The sequence below is a fragment of the Schistocerca nitens genome, chromosome 2, assembly GCF_023898315.1.
Source record: "Schistocerca nitens isolate TAMUIC-IGC-003100 chromosome 2, iqSchNite1.1, whole genome shotgun sequence".
Taxonomy (NCBI): domain Eukaryota; kingdom Metazoa; phylum Arthropoda; class Insecta; order Orthoptera; family Acrididae; genus Schistocerca; species Schistocerca nitens.
In genome coordinates, this window is record NC_064615.1 from 411,219,152 (window position 1) to 411,238,666 (window position 19,515).

A 19,515-nucleotide genomic window follows, 5' to 3' on the forward strand; every position below is an offset into this window, starting at 1 on the left:
AGATCAAGCCAGGGTTGATTCAAATGGCTCTGAGCACTATGGGGCTTAACATCTGAGGTCATCAGTCCCCTAGATTTAGAACTACTTAAACCTAACCAACCCAAGGACATCACACACACCCATGCCCGAGGCAGGATTCGAACTTGCGACCGTAGTAGTAGCGCGGTTCCGGACTAAAGGGCCTAGAACCGCTCGGCCACATAGGCCGGCCATGGTTGTTTACCAGGTAGTAGAGAAGTGAGGTATAACTGACAAAATTTAGGCATTTTGCTGTCATACGTCAGCAAGCAATAGAGTTCGAGTAAATGGCGGCTGTACAACTCTAGAAAAATTGTGCAGTCATGATATGTTAAACGTCCCTTTGCCGTCTTCACATTTTTGAACTGTTGTAGAAGACCTGTTTCGACTCACTGATGTGGGAAACTTCTCGCCCGGACAGGAACTTTTCAAGAAATTTAGAATAACTTCGTTGAAACTCGACGAAAACACTTACATAACCAACTTTCTACGTAGGAACAATCGCGAAATGACTACCGAGAACTGTTGCAGTTAACTATGATCTTTCTTGGCGGCATTCCAAAGAATGGAATGTGGTTTCTGATCACAGGAGCTGCAGTTCATTCTAGGCGGATGGCAAAGGTCATTTACACATTCAAGTTATAAATGTTTCAAGATCAGTTTCACTTTTCTGTAATGGAGAAGAAATCATTAAGAAGAATACGTAGTTTTCCAGCACGTCTATATTTCCGACCTTGGTTTCTGCCAACAGAAGCAATTAAGGCACAACACCACGATTTCCTATTCGTGAGTCAACTGTTAAATTGTCAGGACAATGATCCAGTAATCAGTAAGATTGCTGCAAAAACCTTTTCAAATCATCTCTAGTATTTAGTTCCAGAAACTGTGACTTTAGCTTTGTTTGCTGACAATGTTCCAACAAAGGTCAAGGCAAATATAGCTCAAGTTATCTTGAGACTAAAAAAAGGTGACGAAGGGGAAGGAGAAAAAATGAGTGCAAAGGTACATTATACACGGAAATGATCCTTCTTGTTTTATGAACACTGAATTTTCTTTAAGAGATTTTTAATTAGTTCCAGTTTTCTCCACTAAGAGCTCATGAACATGGAAAGACGATTCCCGTTACAAAAGTGCAATCCATGAACTTGAGATGGTTGTTGTGAATGATGTTGCAGAAATGGGTGTCAAACTCATTCAAGACTACAATAACATTCTCACAAAAGACGAAACTGAGAAACAATTTATTTTACAAATTATCGCTGGACCATAAAACTACCCAGCTGCTACTAAATCTTCTTTTAGGAATTAATAATTTTCAATATTCATTCAATTAAATTAGGGAAGGGAATGTTAGAAGCAAAATTCTAACTTTCAGAAAATTACATATAGCTAAGGGCCACCCAAGTAGTCATAATGTTATAACTAACACCCAGAAGATATAAAGTTATAGAAATTAATTTTTTGTTTGTTTCCAGTTATGCAATTCTGGTACACATTGAAATCAACACGTCACAATACCGTAGCACGCTATTAGAGAATTCAAAAGAAAATGGCGCCTTCCATCTCCATTATCAGTAGATCCACTGTTCTGTTTTGTATGCTGTAGCGGCGTGCTACGGTACTGTGGTGCTGAGATTTCAGTGTTTACTAGAATTGAATATATTTACCTGCAAATAACGACAAATTAATTAGTGTAACTTTATTTTTAGGGTGGTAGTTAAAACATCATGCAGTCCCTTGTACAACAACGAAATAGAATACATTATTCACCATGGTTTATGTCGTACTACCAGTTTAATTGAACTAGAAAGTTATTAGCAAACAGAGGAGGAGCGCTACCGAGTCAACGTCTTCCGACTTATATACTTGTTGTAGTTGGGATTCACAGTCATACAAAACTTTTTGAAGGACATCATCTTTATACCAGTAAATGTTATAGGTTTTTTATTACACTATTGCAATTTAGGCCTTAGGCCATTATCAAGTGCCATAATATCGGCACTTAATAATTGCCTAAGGCCGAAAGTGCAATAGTGTAATAAGAAACCTATAACAGTCACTGGCGTAAAGATGATGTCCTTCAAAAAGTCTTTCGACTTGTGGTGAGAGTCGACTGTTGAGCCAAGGAAGGAAGGAAACGCTGCTGCACAGTTGTTGGCAGTCCGGAGCGTAGGCCTCTATCGGCGCCTGCCACCCAGAAATGCTACATATTCTTAGAAACAATGCAATTAATCGTTTTATTACGCTACTCTTCTACAGTCATTGTTGACACAAAATCAGACAGCAGGTATAAGAGTAGAAGGACATGACAGTGGAGCTGTAGTTGAGGACGTAATGAAGCATGGTTGTAGCCTATCCACTGTTTTATTCAATTTGTGCAATGAGCAAACTGTGAACGAGATCAAGGAGAAATTTGGAAAGAAAATTAAAATTCAGGGACAAGAAAATGGATGACGTATTGTCACGAGAGACTGTGCAACTGTTCAAATTTGTAAAATATTTATTCTAACAGTCTTGGTTGCAAATAGTCACACTTGGTAAACTGGATCCGAACAGAAATAACGATCATCTTCAGAACCGATTAATCACAAGATGTGAATTCTAGACTCCACGGAATGTTGTCATAAGCGTACTATCCGGTGTTACCTTAATATACAGCTTTGACTACATTCATTTTGCAAGAATTTCGACTTTTCACATTTTGCAATTAGTCAGATCTGAAGATATCATTACATATTGTGGTGTCACCGCCAGACACCACACTTGCTAGGTGGTAGCTTTAAATCGGCCGCAGTCCATTAGTACATGTCGGACCCGCGTGTCGCCACTGTTAGTGATCGCAGACCGAGCTCCACCACACGGCAGGTCTCGAGAGACGGACTAGCACTCGCCCCAGTTGTACGGACGACTTAGCTAGCGATGCACACTGACGAAGCCTCGCTCATTTGCAGAGCAGATAGTTAGAATAGCCTTCAGCTAAGTCAATGGCTACGACCTAGCAAGGCGCCATAGCAATTGATAGTTATCGTATGAAGCATGTCTCATCAAGAACGATGTATACAAATGATGGATTAAAGTTAAGTATTCCAGAAGCTACGTACTTTTCTTTATAGCAGAACGTTTCTGATGTTCGTATACGGGAACAGATTTTGAAACTAGTTAATCCCTCCCTTCAGCAAGTGATAGACATATTGGATAGGCAAGACACACTTGACTTTGCTCAGGAATCATTTGAAACTTCGCCAGCCGTGTGTCACATTAACCGGCCTGCCGGGCGCGCTGCACGGAACGATAAACAGCCCTCGCGCCCGTCCGCGCAGCTGCAGCCTAGCTCTCAAACACGTGTGCCGCGTAAGCATGCCAATGCAGTTCTAAAATCATGCCTGCGGTGTGCAACTAGACATTCGCGTGACAATTGCCCGTCACGCCAAGCTATTTGCTTTTATTGTCATAAAAAAGGACATGTTCAGAGTGTTTGCCAGAAAAAGCTCAGATCGGACACTCACAACGATTCCAGTCCCTTTGCTTCGCGCCGGAATCGAACCAAGAATACTCAGGCTCGTGCACCTTCGCCCATGGACATTCATGTAGTTAATTCCACTCCGTCCAGTGCCACTTTCTCTAACAGTGACTGTGTTCGTCCCACAAAAAGTGTGCGTCGACGTCGACGGAAATCTCGTCCGGTCGCAAGTGCTTCTGTACCAGTATCGGTTCAAATTGCGCGAGAAAGTCGCTCTTGTCGTCAGCAGGACAATAAACTTTTTGTAGACTTGAACCTTGACGGTAAAGTGATCCCATTCCAGCTCGATACCGGAGCTGCAGTTTCCTTGATCAATCTCGACACGTACAAACAACTGGGCAAACCTCCATTGTGTGCCGCAAATGTTAAGTTAAATAGTTATTCAGGACAGAATATCCCTGTGTTAGGACAGTGCAGCCTTCTTGCAACATACAAGGGACAAACAAAACTTGTATCATTTTACGTTATTCGTTCTTCTTCTGCTGTACACTTGTTTGGTTTAGATTTATTTCAGTTGTTTAACGTGTCAATAGTCAATCAGGTCCTCTCAGTGAACCAGACTGTGCCTTCCGCCAGTGTTTCCCATCTATGTGAAGAATTTGCAGACATTTTTGCACCGGGCCTTGGTTGCGCTAAGAACTATGAAGCACATTTGGAACTCAAAGTAAACGCGCAACCGAAATTTTTCAGAGCGCGCAATGTCCCCGCGCATTGCGTGATGAGGTCGCAAGAACATTACACGATTTAGAATCACACGGTGTAATTGAACGTGTGCAGGCTTCTCTCTGGGCCTCACCCTTAGTAATTTTGCCAAAACCTTCCGGAAAACTGAGACTTTGTGTGGACTTCAAGGCCACTGTGAATCCACAACTAGTGATTGCAACTTTTCCTTTACCCCGCCCGGAAGATCTTTTTGATAAACTGTGCCCGGGTAAATACTTTTCGAAGTTGGACCTCGCAGATGCGTACTTGCAAATACCAGTGGACAAAGAATCCCAGCGCGTCTTGGTGGTTAACACACATCTTGGTTTGTACCGATTCAAAAGACTGCCATTCGGGTGTGCATCCGCCCCTGCATTGTTTCAGCAATATTTACAAACTGTTTGTGCGTCGGTCCCTACTGCTGCGAACTATCTGGACGATATTGTGATCTCCGGAACGACAGCAGACGAACATTTAGCAAATCTCCGAAATAATTTCAGGTATTGCGACAAAATGGTCTTCGCTTGCGGAAGGACAAATGTGTGTTTTTTGCTCGTGACTTACCATATTTGGGACATGTAATCAATGCCCAAGGCATACATCCGAGTCCAGAGCACTTCCGTGCCATACAAAACTTGCCTTCACCGCAGAATTTGAAGCAGCTACAGAGTGTGTTGGGAAAAATTAACTATTATCATAACTTTCTCCCGCATGCCTCTTCCATTTCAGCTCCGCTTCATCGCTTACGCCATAAAGGTGTTCCGTTCGTCTGGACGACGGAATGCGACCGCGCCTTTCGCCAGTTGAAATCGACGTTGCTTTCAAATACTTGCCTTACGCCATTCGATCCCCAGAAACCCCTTTTGTTGATGGTAGATGCATCGGATTTCAGGATCAGTGCTGTGCTTGCGCACAAAGATGGATCGCATGATCGCCCTATTGCCTTTGCGTCAAAATTGCTCTCATCTGCGCAAAGAAATTATTCACAGAGAAAGAAGCTTTGGCTCTCGTATTTGGTGTTACTAAGTTCCATGATTTCTTGTATGGTCGTCACTTTACCATCATCACGGACCACAAACCTTTGACATCGCTTTTTCTTCCGAACGAGCCTGTACCTCCACGTACAGCGCAGAAATTCATTCGCTGGTCAATTTTCCTCTCGCAGTACCGCTACGATATCTTGTATCGGTCCACTGCTAAGCACGGCAACGCTGATGCGTTGTCCCGTTTGCCTGTTGCTGAGGATAAAGCATTCGATTCTTCCGAAGTTGCTTGCATGTTCATTGATGCGGAAACCGATGACATGGTCGAATCGTTTCCGATTGATTTTCGTCGTGTAGCTACAGCCACAGCTGCTGACCCTGTCCTTGCTACCGTTTTGCGTTTTGTTGCTACGCAATGGCCCTTGCCACAGTCACGGATCGAGGATCCGTTGGTTCGCAGATTTTTTGCTCACAAGGAGAGACTTTTTGTTCGACGTGGTGTTTTGTTGTTGCGTTCGGATAATGATCAGTCCAGAGTCGTGGTCCCACGTTCGTTACAGTCCTCTGTCTTACGGCTTCTTCACCAAGGACATTGGGGTATAGTGCGAACGAAACAACTTGCTCGTCAGCACTGTACTTGGTTCGGAATCGATGCTGCGATTACGAATATGTGCTCTTCTTGCATGGCGTGTGCCGAACAACAATCCGCATCACCGCGGAAATTCTTTGCATGGCCAAAAGCCACTTCCCCTTGGCAACGCTCGCACATAGATTTTGCTGGTCCATTCTGGAATGCTCGATGGTTGGTTGTGGTCGATTCTTTCAGTAATTTCCCTTTTGTTGTCCGGATGTCATCCACGACGTCATCTGCCACCATCCAAGCGTTATCCGCTATCTTTTGCATTGAAGGTCTTCCACAGACAATTGTTTTCGACAATGGCCCACAATTTATGTCCGCAGAATTTCAGTCATTCTGCAAGGCCAATGGTATTCAACATCTGACATCCGCGCCGTTTTCGCCTCAGTCAAACGGTGCCGCTGAACGATTGGTCCGGACTTTCAAGTCCCAGATGTTGAAGTTGAAAGAGTCGCATTCTCGGGAGGACGCGTTGTTGCTCTTTTTGTCTTCGTATCGCTCTCAGACCCGAGATGGTCGCTCGCCGGCTGAGTTGCTCCACGGTCGTCCTCATCGAACCTTGATGTCTTTGCTGCATCCGCCGCATCAGGTTCCTGTGCAGCGGCGGACGCCTGCTTTTGCTCCAGGCGACATTGTCTATTATCGCAACTATCGCGGTTCACGGCGTTGGCTCGCAGGGCGCATTCTTCACTGCCTCGGCCGCGCTATGTATCTGGTTTTGGGGGCCTCTGGTGAGGTGCGTCGGCATCTCAATCAGCTGCGCCTCTGTCGTCGCCTGGGTTCTGCCGCTCCCCGTCTGCTTTCAGCGACTGTGCCGTCCGGCCAGCGCCCTGGGGACCCATCTACTGGCTCGCCTCATCCCCAGGTGTTACCGACGCTGCCTTCCATTTTGCCCCATGGCGACGCGCCGCCGCCGCCGCCGCCTGTTCTCCCGCCGGCGCCGCCCGCAGTGGACGCGTCGCTGCATCCGCCTGGCGCCTCCCTGGGTCACGCGCCGTCGATCGCTTCCCGTGACCAGCCGTCCTCCGCCATGGAACTCTTGCCCGCTCCGGACGAGACGTCGTCTTCGCCCGTCGGGTGCCCCGACCACATGGAGGTCGACGCTTCGGCCCCTCCTGTATCTCTAAGGGCGCATACACCGCATGTTGACGTGCACCCTGGACTAGGTTTTCAGGCGTTTCCTAGCTCCCCTCGGACCGAATGGCAGGGTGCGGGTGGCACAGCCTCGCCTGTTGTTAGGCTCCCCACCTCATCGCATACGTCAACATGGGGTCCTCCCCACGGCGGGCGGAAGCCTTATAACACAACCATTCGCCGATTTGCGGGGGAGGAATGTGGTGTCACCGCCAGACACCACACTTGCTAGGTGGTAGCTTTAAATCGGCCGCAGTCCATTAGTACATGTCGGACCCGCGTGTCGCCACTGTTAGTGATCGCAGACCGAGCGCCACCACACGGCAGGTCTCGAGAGACGGACTAGCACTCGCCCCAGTTGTACGGACGACTTAGCTAGCGATGCACACTGACGAAGCCTCGCTCATTTGCAGAGCAGATAGAATAGCCTTCAGCTAAGTCAATGGCTACGACCTAGCAAGGCGCCATAGCAATTGATAGTTATCGTATGAAGCATGTCTCATCAAGAACGATGTATACAAATGATGGATTAAAGTTAAGTATTCCAGAAGCTACGTACTTTTCTTTATAGCATTCATTACGTATCCTGTTTTCAGACCTCACGCCATCCTGCGTGAGCTTATAGCGTGCATATTTTGTTTTATCTAGCTATACAACACATATGATCGAAGCTAGCTATCAATTGTGACTGTTTGCAACTGAGACGTTGCAATAAATACTTCAAAGGAATTATAATTTTTAGGTTTGCCGATGACAGTAACATCTGTCAAAGACGGCTAAGAACTTGAAAGAGCAGTTGAATGGAATGGAGAGAATCTTGAAAAAAGGTTATAAATTGAATGTCAACAAAAGCAAAACAAGGGTAATGGAACGTAGTTGAATACTATCATCTGATGCTGGGAGAATTATATCAGAAAGAGAGACTCTAAGTTGATGAATTTTGCATACGAACGATGGCGAAATAGAGAGGATATAAATTGCAAGAAAACCATTTCCGAAAGTGAAAATTTGTTAACATCGAATACGTGTTGAAATGGCTTTTTCGTACGTATTTACCTGGAGTGTAACCTTGGACGAAAGTGAAACGTGGACGATCACCATCCCAGGCAAGAACTGAATAAAAACTTTTGACATGAGGTACTACAGAAGACTAATGAACATTGTATGGGTAGATAGCATAAATAATGAGGAGGTACTGAATTGATTTGGACAGAAAAGAAATTTATGGTAGAAATTGCACATCCTGAGGCATCAAGCAATAGTTAATTTGCTAATGGAAGTCCATGTAAGGGGTAAACATTGTAGAGGGAGATAAAGGTTTGAACACAGCAAACAGAGTCAGCTAGTCGCAACAGAGCAGATATATATTGCAGACAGTAGTCCACCGCTACAGCTCTCTAGCTTTATCTTCCGCTGCTGTCGGCTCCTCTTGTTTGAGGATTTTTATGCTCGGCCCTTCCATCGCGTTCTTGGACGTCTCCTTGAGCGCCTTCCAGCAGATTGAGAACTGACGATTCGATATGAGAGGGATCTATCAGCTCGAATGATGCGGCCAAACCATTGTAGCCTCTTCTGCCCTAATATTCGCCAGTATGTGACTTTTCCAACCGCTGGTACAAGTCTTCTTTTGTTCTTTGTTCCCATTTACCTTCAATGACATGTAGACGGGTCCATAAGTCTTTCGAGGTGCCTTCCCGTCGAAGGCAAAAAATTGCGTCTTCATTTGTTGCCCAGGTTTCACAACCTTATAAAAGTGCTAGCCATAGTAGTGTCATGTACAGCTGGGTCTTATACTCCTGTGATAACAGCCGTGACTTGAATAAATTGTTCAGACCAGAGAACATGCGTTTAGCGCTTATTATTCGTTGATTTACTTGCTTCGTCACTTCACCTTTATTACTCAGTGCGGGTACCAGCTACTCGAAATCGTGAACTCATTCAAAGGCATGCCGTCAACAACAACGGAAGGAAGTAGAGCTTGACAACGTGATACAACGAGATATTTTGTTTTATCATCATTCACCACCAGCCATATTTTCTTCGTATTGTGGAGAAGCCGGGAAGTATACTACATACGTGGTCCAGGGTGTCATCAAGAAACACATCATCAACAAATGCCAATATTGTACCTGCGCCCACCATTTTTATTTCTGTGATTTGACCAGTGTCATCGCTCACTTTTTTCAAGGCTAAGTTGAGTAGCAATGGTGCCAGTGGATCCCCTTGTCTCAAACCATTTCGAATACTGAATGGTGGCGATAGATAATTGCCGAACTGTACTTGACAAACTGATTGAAAGTAGCAAGTTGCAGTTACTCTGATATATTTCAATGGGATGTCGAATTCCTCTAACGTGTTCCATAACATGGAGCGGTCAGTGCTTTCATAAGCTTGCCGAAAATCAATGAAGATTAGGTATAATTCCCTATCAAACACGTCAAATGTTTCTGTTACCAGGCTCAAGGTAAATATTTGGTCAAAAGTCCCTCGTCCAAGGACGAAACCACATCGGTAGGTGCCTACAGTTCATTCAACCAGTGGCTTCATGTCGTTTAGTAGCAGCGTTGTAAGGACTTAATAACCAGTTCCAAGAAATGAAATCCATCGAAAGTTGGATACATGTATAGCACACCATTCTTGAATATGGGACATATAATTCCTCCCTTCCCAGCAGGAATTATATCTGCTGTTCAGATGGTAGATACTAAAAGCTTCAAAGCACCCATTAATGTTTCACTTCGCAAGTGGAGCATCTCAGCTGTGATACCACTACACCCCCCCCCCCCCCCCCCCCCGGAGCTTTGTTGTCCCTGAGGCCTTTAACGTTACACTGATTCTGCCTCTGATGGTTGAGAGACCTGCACTCAGTGTTGTCGGTAGACATTTCTAGCAGACCTTATGGTCTGGAAAAAGAAGTGTGATGACTTTATTCTTTGATTGCTATCAACAGACTTTTATGGTTTTCCCGTTTCTTCTTCCTTATGCGCTTATCAGTGTCACGCCTTGCCTCGTAGTAAGCTATCATTGCATTTCCGAAAGCTGCTCTAGAAAATTTTAGCCTCTCCGCTGGTCTTGACAGGTTTCCGACAGTCTTCATCGAACCAAGGTTTTCTTCCGCTTCTCGGACGGCAACCAAGCTCATCTTTTGCACTCACTGATGCTGCATTCCGTAACGCCAACCATGGTGCTTTAACGTTGTTAGGATCCTCTGATGTGTGAGGTATTCTGTAGTTTTATTTCAATAACGCTTGTACGTCTTCCGATTAATCCTTGTCAAAGAGAAACATCCCTTGAGCATTATTTCACCACTTGGTAGACAGTTTCAGACGTAGTCTGCCTACCGCCAAAGATGATCGTAATTCAAGAGCCTTGCACGGCATAAATTACCGCAGAGAGCTACATCAAACCAGTCTACGATTCGAAGACAACAACACAACAACAGGTTTCGGTGCCATCTGAACCACACTGACATATCATTTGTAATCAGAAGATCAAAATCTGTTATCCTCCTACGGAGGTTCACTTTATGCAGTCTTTATTACATTATGATTACAGAAACTAACTGTTCCAGCTACTGATTGTGTTCCAACGTCACTTGAGTCACGTCCTGTTTATTGGGGGGTAGACTTCCAACCACTACTCCTGTTGAGTAATGATACATTGCCACGAGTTGCGTATATCTACGTGTATGTCCTCGTCACCATAGACACCGTGGGTCTATGAACATCAGACATACTGGCAGTCTTCCACGGTCTTGTTCCAACTAACAGTGCCCAAACTACTTGTTTTCGTTGAAAGATCAGAACTTTAATCTAAGTGTATGCAAATACAGAGGTCTAAATAAATGTTGCATATTGCCGAAACTTTAAAACTGAACGTTGTGATCCAGAAACATGATGTGATATCAATACATTGGTTTGTTTGTAACATAATCCAGCGGACACAGTCAATGTTTCTGCTGTGAGGAGGCAGTATATGCAGTCTATGGCGACCGTGTCTCCTGTCAACATTTCAGTACTTATGCTACGTGTCATCACAAGATTGCTTCATGATGGTTTGGACAACAATAACGTGCGATCAGAGGCTCCGTATAGTCACTCCAACGAGGGCAGCGAATGAGACAATCGGTGAATGTCACTTTGAGTCAAAATAATGTCTCTAGAATCTGGAACAAGTTTCTAGAGACGGGATCGGTTGAGGATCATCGCAGTGGTGACCACAGAAGAAAAACTACAGCTGTGCAGGACCGATATCTGCGTATAACAGCAAGTAGACACCCTCATCACAACGCGACACGTCTACGGCGACAGTTGCAAACAGCCATAGAATGCGGATATCAACACAAATGATACGAAATAGGCTGCATGAGCATGGATTACGTGCGAGAAGATGTCTCAAGGCTCCTCTACATCGGGTTCGGACAGGGGCTCGTGCCGCATGAGCAAGAAGCCACTCTGTGAGAACCCGAGGCAGCAGTGGACACATCGCTCTTTTCTGATAAGACCCGTGTCAGTCTCCAACATGAAAATACTGATATTTCATGTGTAGAGGCAACGAGCACATAGTGGACCGATACCCTTACCAAGGTGGTTCAGTCATGTTTTGGGGTGGTATCATTTTGGCCGCAGGACACCACTTGGCCCTATATATGGGATAATGACCAGTATGAAGTATCGGTACAACATTGTTGCCTGCATTGTGGCTCCATTTGTCGAACATGTTGGATCGGGATTCACACTGACGGACGACAATGCCCGCCCCCATAGTCACAATCTTGTGAACAGCTTCCTAGTGGAACATACAGACAGTCTGAAGGAATGGCCCCCACATTCTCCATAACTGCTTTGAAAATGAATGGGCCATGCTAAAACGAGCGATTTGCAATCGTACTGTCCCACCAGAGACCACATAGAGGCCGCCGTGGAGGAATGGAGCAATATCCCACAGGTTTATCTGGACAATTTGGTAAGGATTATGTCGAACCGCACTCAAAAGTGTCTCCAGCTCCGAGGATGGCCAGTCGGCTCATAAACAACGTGTTATGCAAGGTGACAGTGAGGAGTGGAATCTTTTGTAAGGTGTTGTTTTTGTTTTTTGTTTGTGTTTATCAAGTGGAACTGTGTTTATCGTATTTTCGTTTTCTTGTGACTGTATCTGACAGAATAAATCTAATTTTGTTTCCTGTTATGACCAGTACTGACAATACTGCAATATGCAACTTTAATTTTGACTACTGTACATGGAAGGGTATGTCAGACACAGCTTAACGTACAGCACACCGATCCCTGCTTCAGAAGATGTCAGTCGAAACACGAATTATGCACTTCAGGAAGAATATGACAGTTTAGGATTTTCTATGAACGATCGCTGTCTCGCGTTACTTGAAACTGCCTGAAGGAGAAATCAAAAAAGAGATAACAGAGTGTTGTGTTACACAGAAGATATTTCAAAATTCCTCTGACTCCTAGGATGTCTAGAGGCCGCTGGATAATCGTTTGAATGAGAAACCACAGAGACGAACAGTTTCGGTGCTAGAGGAAACCAAACTGTGTTACTCTCTTCCACAGTTGGCGAGTGTAAGCAGTATTTACTGTGTAATTTTAAAGATCGGACAACCGCAGCCAAAATTCCACGGGGTGAATAAAACTATCCGCACTGCCGGTTAATATACTTTTCCCAAAAATTCGCTGCCGATTTCGCATCAATAGAGATGTCTCTTCAGTTGATCTGTACAAGATACTAAATCGTTACAGAATTACAACGGCTCGAAAGTAGCTATATGCTACCATATAGCGCCCTATATCGATGATCTTTGTTTACTCACAAGTTTTTTAAACGGTCATGGCGGGACAAAGTGATTGTGCAGTCCAAGTTCCATCGTTCCTCGTTAATGCAGAAGCAGGTAGATGCTAAAAGCGGTAGTCCATCATTAAACTGTCTAAGACCACAGGAGAGCTAAAAGTGATAGGAAGCCGGACAAACCTGTCTAAATTTCTGTCTACCGTATAATTATGCGAACTAACTAAAAACACCACATTATCATGTCTTTAAAGTCTAACAGACAGGTATAATAGGGCTTGAATGTATTACTATGCTGTAGACAGCGTGGAATTGTGTACGGTGCCAGCGAAAACTGTACTAAACTGTCGGTATTACGAGCCACGTTTGCGATATTGTGCTAGCGCGGGTGTTGGACCGAACTGACATTACCTATGGCAAGAAAGGCGTGGAGGAGGAGGAGGAAGTTCGTGTTTAACGTCCCACCAACATCGAGGTCATTAGAGACGGAGGTCAAGCTCGGATTAGGGAAGGATGGAGAAGGAAAGCGGCCGTGCCCTGTCGAAGGAACCATCCCAGCATTTACCTTAAGCGATTTTGAGATATCACGGATAACCTAAATATGGATGCCCGGACGCAGGGTTGAACCGTTGGTTTCCCGAATCCGAGTCCAGTGTCTAGCCACTGCGCCACCTCGCTCGGTGACTTTACGTGTTATTACGTGTTATATAGTCATCAACAATTTTTCTTATTTAAAGACATTCGTAGTTAAAATCTTCAAAATACAAGATAATATAACGGTGAAAATATTGGCTAATAGTATGACTTTTTTTAAATGCTTTCTCGCTCTGTTTCAGAACCGGCAAGCGTATAGCGTATCCGTTGTATTGCAGGGGCCGCAGAGAAGTACTTTTCTTTTAATGCTCAATTACATCGACTGAGAATAAAACTAAATAAAACCCAGTCTTATGAAAACAACGGCCACAACAAAGAATGACAGACTACTGTAGGCATGTAGCAGTTAGGTGTATGGGCAGGCTAAACATAACCTACGTAGACAATCAAAATTGGATAGCAGACTTCCGTGGCACATGACAGTCTGCACATCGAGAGTAATTTCGCGAAACTTTCTATCGCCATCGAGGACATGTGGCTCGTAATTCCGACACAACAATACAGTTTGCACTGGCGCCGTACACAATGGTAAGACATTTAAGCCCTATGGTACCTATATGTCGAAATTAAGAACTGGAGCAAGAGTGTTTTTATTTTGTAAATTGAAGATGGTGTCTAGGAGAAAGGAAAGGGAAGGTACTAATGTCAGCTGCATCAGGACTTTTTGCAGAATCAACCGCGACGAGTGAAAATGTCTGTGTGACCGGGTTCCCAGCCCGGGATTTCTTGCTTTCTGGGCAGTTGCGTTAACCACTGCGCCACCCGGACACAAGGATTTTCGCAATTGCGGGGACCATCTCGGCACGACGCTCGGCGCCCCACACTCCCAAAATGGTTCAAATGGCTCTGAACACTATGGGACTTAACATCTGAGGTCATCAGTCCCCTAGACTTAGAACTACTTAAACCTAACTAACCTAAGGACATCACACACATCCATGCCCGAGGCAGGATTCGAACCTGCGACCGCAGCGGTCGCGCGGTTCCGGACTGAAGCGCCTAGAACCGCTCGGCCACCGTGGCGGGCCCCACACTTCCACCTAGCGCCACATGTCCGCAATCCCTGACCATGTCTTCTACGCCCGCTACTTTGAGATTCCCACGGGAGGTGGAACGTAATTCTGCATCCGCACTGAAGGTGGCGGATTCATTGCCGATCGAGGCGAATCAATTACACGAATTCGTGGTGTCTGTTCTTTCGGACATGTCCGAAATAAATGACGCCATGCATTCGTATAATTAGTGTTTTTAGTTAGTTCACATAATAATATGGTAGTCAGAGACGTAAGTTGATTTATTCGGCTTCCTGTCACTTACAGATGTTCCCAGCCAGTTTAATCATGGACTTCCGTTTCTAGTGTGCTATCTGTTTCTGTATTGACGATGAACGTTGGCTGTAAGGAATCACTTTGCCCCGCCACGACGGTTTAAAAAATCTGTGAGTACACAGCTCTCGTTGATATATGGTGCTTGATTGTAGTACACATCTATTTTCAAGCCACTGTAATTTTAAAATTTTGTTATTTCTTGTACATATCACCTAAAGATGCATTTCATTTGATGCAAAACCGCCAGTGACTTTTTATAAAAGTATATTAAGAGCCAATGTGAAAGATTTTATTCACCTTATGATATTTACTGTGACTGGTAGTTACTATTACATTTTTAACAACTAACTAATGCAGTTCGAACGGCCAGTGCTGAGGTAACTTGCGCATGAAATGTGAAAAATCCGCGCAGTACATTACAGAGTCGGTGCCTTTTTTCTTCCACTGACGGTCCGCATCCCATTCCTACAGCAGGTGCTAGCACTGGGGATTATTACGTAAATTCGCTGGTGAACTATGTACGAAGGGTACTCACTGAGTTTTAATTAGCACTTCATCTGCAACCTTGTCACACACTGAAATCCATGCCCCACAGTGCCGTAGTTCTCCGCTAGAGCTGACAAAACACAACACTACAGCCCATCTCTACTTTACGTATGGGCCGTGCCATTTTGTCTTGCCTGCTCTAGCGGCGAAATGCAGAACTGTGGGGATTGGATTTTAGTGGGAACCAAGGCTGCAGACATTTATTTGCAAAAACGCACAAACAAAAATTAATTTCGTTACTTTATTTTTTTCGAAATGGTAATTACAACTTTATGACTCGGTCGTAGTTACCAGAGTGGTAGTAAACTTCTGCCGTTCTTTCGACCAGCAAGTGTTGGGAACTTGCTGTATATTACTGCAGAAAGGAGATTGCGCCACTACAGATCTTCCTAAATTTCAGTTACACGGTAAATCACCCAAACCTAAAGGGTGTAAACTCAACTAAATACTTAGGGCTTACAATTATGAATAATTTAAATTGGAACGATTACATAGATAAGGTTGTGGGAAAGCAAACCAAAGACTGCGATTTATTGACATAACACATAGAAAATGAAACAGGTTTACTAAAGAGACTGCGTACACTACACTTGTCTGCCCTCTTCTGGAGTACAGCTGTGCGGCGTGGGCTCCGCATCAGACAGGGTTGACAGAGAACATCAAAAAAGTTCAAGGAAGGGGAGCTCGTTTCGTAATATCGCGAAACAGGGAAGAGGGTGTCACGGATATCATACACTAACTGGGGTGGCAGTCATTAAAATAAAGGCGTTTTTCACTGCAGCAGGACTTTCTCACGAAATTTCACTCACCAATTTTCTCCTCAGAGTGTGAAAATATTTTGTTGGCGCCGCCTATATAAAAAGAAATGATCATCATAACAAAATAAGAGAAGTCAGAGTTCGCAGAAAAGATTTAAGTGTTCGTTTCTCCCGCGTGCTGTTCGTGGGTGGAAGTAGCTTGAAGATGGTTCAATGAACCCTCTGTCAGCCACTTAATTGTGAATTGCAGAGTAATGATGTGGATGTAGATGACGTCGGTCCCTCTGGAAACCATCATCTGCCCAGCGCCACAAATCCTTGTAGTTTATAAGACGAACTCAGATCTATCTTATAGGGGAACTCGGGGTGGAACGGAATAAAGAAACACAAAAAATACTTGTTAAAGGTACAAGAAAATCACTTTGTAGTACCTTACTCGAAAATCACTTAAAACGGTATGTTATGAATTTTTTTTTTTTTTACTTTTTCCCAAGAAATGCTTGCATATTTTCCATTCTGCCCCGAGGTAGAACGGGCTAAGGCAATTTTTGCCAAATTATTGCATGAATGCTCAAATTATTAGGAATATCGTCTTAAAACTAACGCTTGACGTCGTCAATGAACAATTTAGGTTAAGGAATATGAAATCTTGAAAAAAATCGTTAACAATAATAAGATACTTCAACGTCATTTTGAAAAATGTACTATTACTTTTAATGCTTACTAGCAAGTTACTGTTACTGTCACTTTGCTGAAACCCATCACTCGTGCATCAGATGTATTTTCTAGCTTGCGAATAGACAAAGTAGGATGCAAAGTAATAAATACTATAACCCAGTCCTACTCAGCTAGACAACAAGTTTCTTTGTCAAACCTGTCTGAAAAGCCATATCTTTCTGCTATTTGATAGGCTAATGACCTGACAATGAGATGTTTCACCGTTAGACCAAAGAGTCTGTTCTCCATTGACTTTGGTATGGTACCACCAGCTCTCTTTCTTGTTCTGCAGCAAACTCATTTTTTAGATTCCCATCTGATTTGTCAACTCTGTAGTAGGGATATTCTTAGTTTTACGAACACATCTTTCCAACGTTTATTTGGGTATGTTAAGCTCCTTGGATATTTTTGAAGCACCAATTTCAGAAGACAGTTGAAAATGCCGTTTCTGTTGATTTAATTTCCCTTTGCTACCTATGAGTCTTTCTAATCTAAGTTTACACCGTCTGAAAAAGCTAGGGGCAAAAAGAAAGATATGGTTTGAAATCATAAAATTACTGGGCAGAACGTAATCTCTGGTCCCGTTCCGCTCCAAGAGCACAGTTCAGGTTAACACCTTTTATGGAGCGCAATAACTCGATTAATGTCTGAAGTAGTGCTGGAGAGAACTGATACTATGAATCCTGCAAGGCCATCCATAAATCCGCAAGAATACGTGAGGTTGAAGATCTCTTCCGAACAGCACGTCGCAAGACTTCCCACATACGCTCAATAATGTTCATGTCTGGGGATTTTGGTGGCCAGCGGAAGTGTTTAAACTCAGAAGAGTGTTCCTGGAGCTACTCTGTAGCAATTCTGGACTTGTCGGGTGTCGCATTGTCCTTCTGGAATTGCCTAAGTCCGTCGGAATGCACAATCGACATGAATGAATGCAGGTGATCAGACAGGATGCTTACCTAAGTTTCACCTGTCAGAATCGTATCTAGACGTATCAGGAGCCCCAAATCACTCCATCTACACGCGCCCCACACCATTACAGAACCTCCACCAACTTGAACAGTTCCCTGCTGACATGCAGGGTCCATGGATTCATGAGGTGGTCTCTATACCTGTACACGTCCATCCGCTCGATAAAATTTGAAAAGAGACTCGTCCGACCAGACAACTTGTTTCCAGTCATCAACAGCCCTACGTAGGTGATGACGGGCCCAGCCAAGGCGTAAAGCTTTGTGTCATGCGGTCATCAAGGGTACACGATTGGGACTTCGGCTCCGGAATCCATATCGACGATGTTTCGTTGAATGGTTTGCACGTTGACACTTGTTGGTGGCCCAGCAATGAAATGTGCAGCAATTCGCGTAAGTGTTGCACTTCTGGCACGTTGAACAATTCTCTTGAGTCGTCGTACGTCCCGTGCTTGCAGGATCTTTTTCCGGCCGCAGCGATATCGGAGATTTTATGTTTTACCGGATTCCTGATATTCACAGTACACTCGTGTTACAGTCGTACGGGAAAATCTCCACTTCATTGCTACCTCGGAGATGCTCTGCCTCATAGCTCATGCGCTGACTATAACACCACCTTCAGACTCACTTAAATCTTGATAACCTGCCACTGTAGCAGCAATAACCGAGCTAACAACCGCGCCACTTATTGTCTTATATAGGCGTTGCAGACCTCAGTGCTGTATTCTGCCTGTATACATATCTCTGTATTTGAATACAGATGACTATACCAGTTTCTTTGGCGTTCAGTCTATTTAACTAACGTATACCGAATGGCACGCACTTTAAGATTACATGCCATTTACGGTCGTATAGTAAAAAATTAACAGATTATCTCGCTTTGAAATTAAACAAAAGTTATAAAAACACAATCGGAAACATGAACGACAACGTTCACTTACGTAAACACGAACACAGCTCTGTCAGGCCAGAAGATAAATTCTAAATGGTATCTGGCGCGATAAAACTGGCTTAAAACGTAAGAGCGAAGCACGAAACCTGCAATTACTATGATCAAGTGTTGTAAGATTAACTGTCAGATAAGGACGAATAGCATTAATGATTTCCTGGCCCTACGCCGAGGGACATTTTTCATCTTAAGTGGATACTCGTATGATTGCCAGGAGCGGCCAATGCCACGGCCATCTCGATAACGATTACTTTACAGCACGCAAACGTCGTCAGCTTCGTTAGTCATGTGCAAAGCTGCTGTGCAAGATGCAGTTACGTGGGATTCGTGCCATGCACCAGGCCGTGGCGGCAGTTCTGTTAGGTTTCACATCGCTGCGGAATTGTCATTTGATTTCATTCCTACTGCGAGCATTTCGCACAATGAATAGCCCCAGAGTGGCTGGACGGAAGCACAAGCCATTTCCTTGCATGAGAAAGTCGCAGAATTAAATACGAATGTCGGTAAAGACTGTTTGATGCAAAAACTTAGAACAGATTCTGATATCCAATATAGTAACTTTATTAGAGAGAAAAGCAGCTCTGGATTATGAAGTACGATTCATTCGAAATACAACTCAACTTTTCATACAAACCAGAGGCACTGGTGAACTAGCACTTCATTCCTCTGTTGATGAAAGCGTTCTACAGCATGAGATGTTGTCGACCGATAATAAGAGACTTTTTTATGTGATTACTTTCATAATTTTTGTCGGATAAACTCAGTGTCTTCTCTTGAATGGCAAGTTCATTAGAAACTTCGGAAA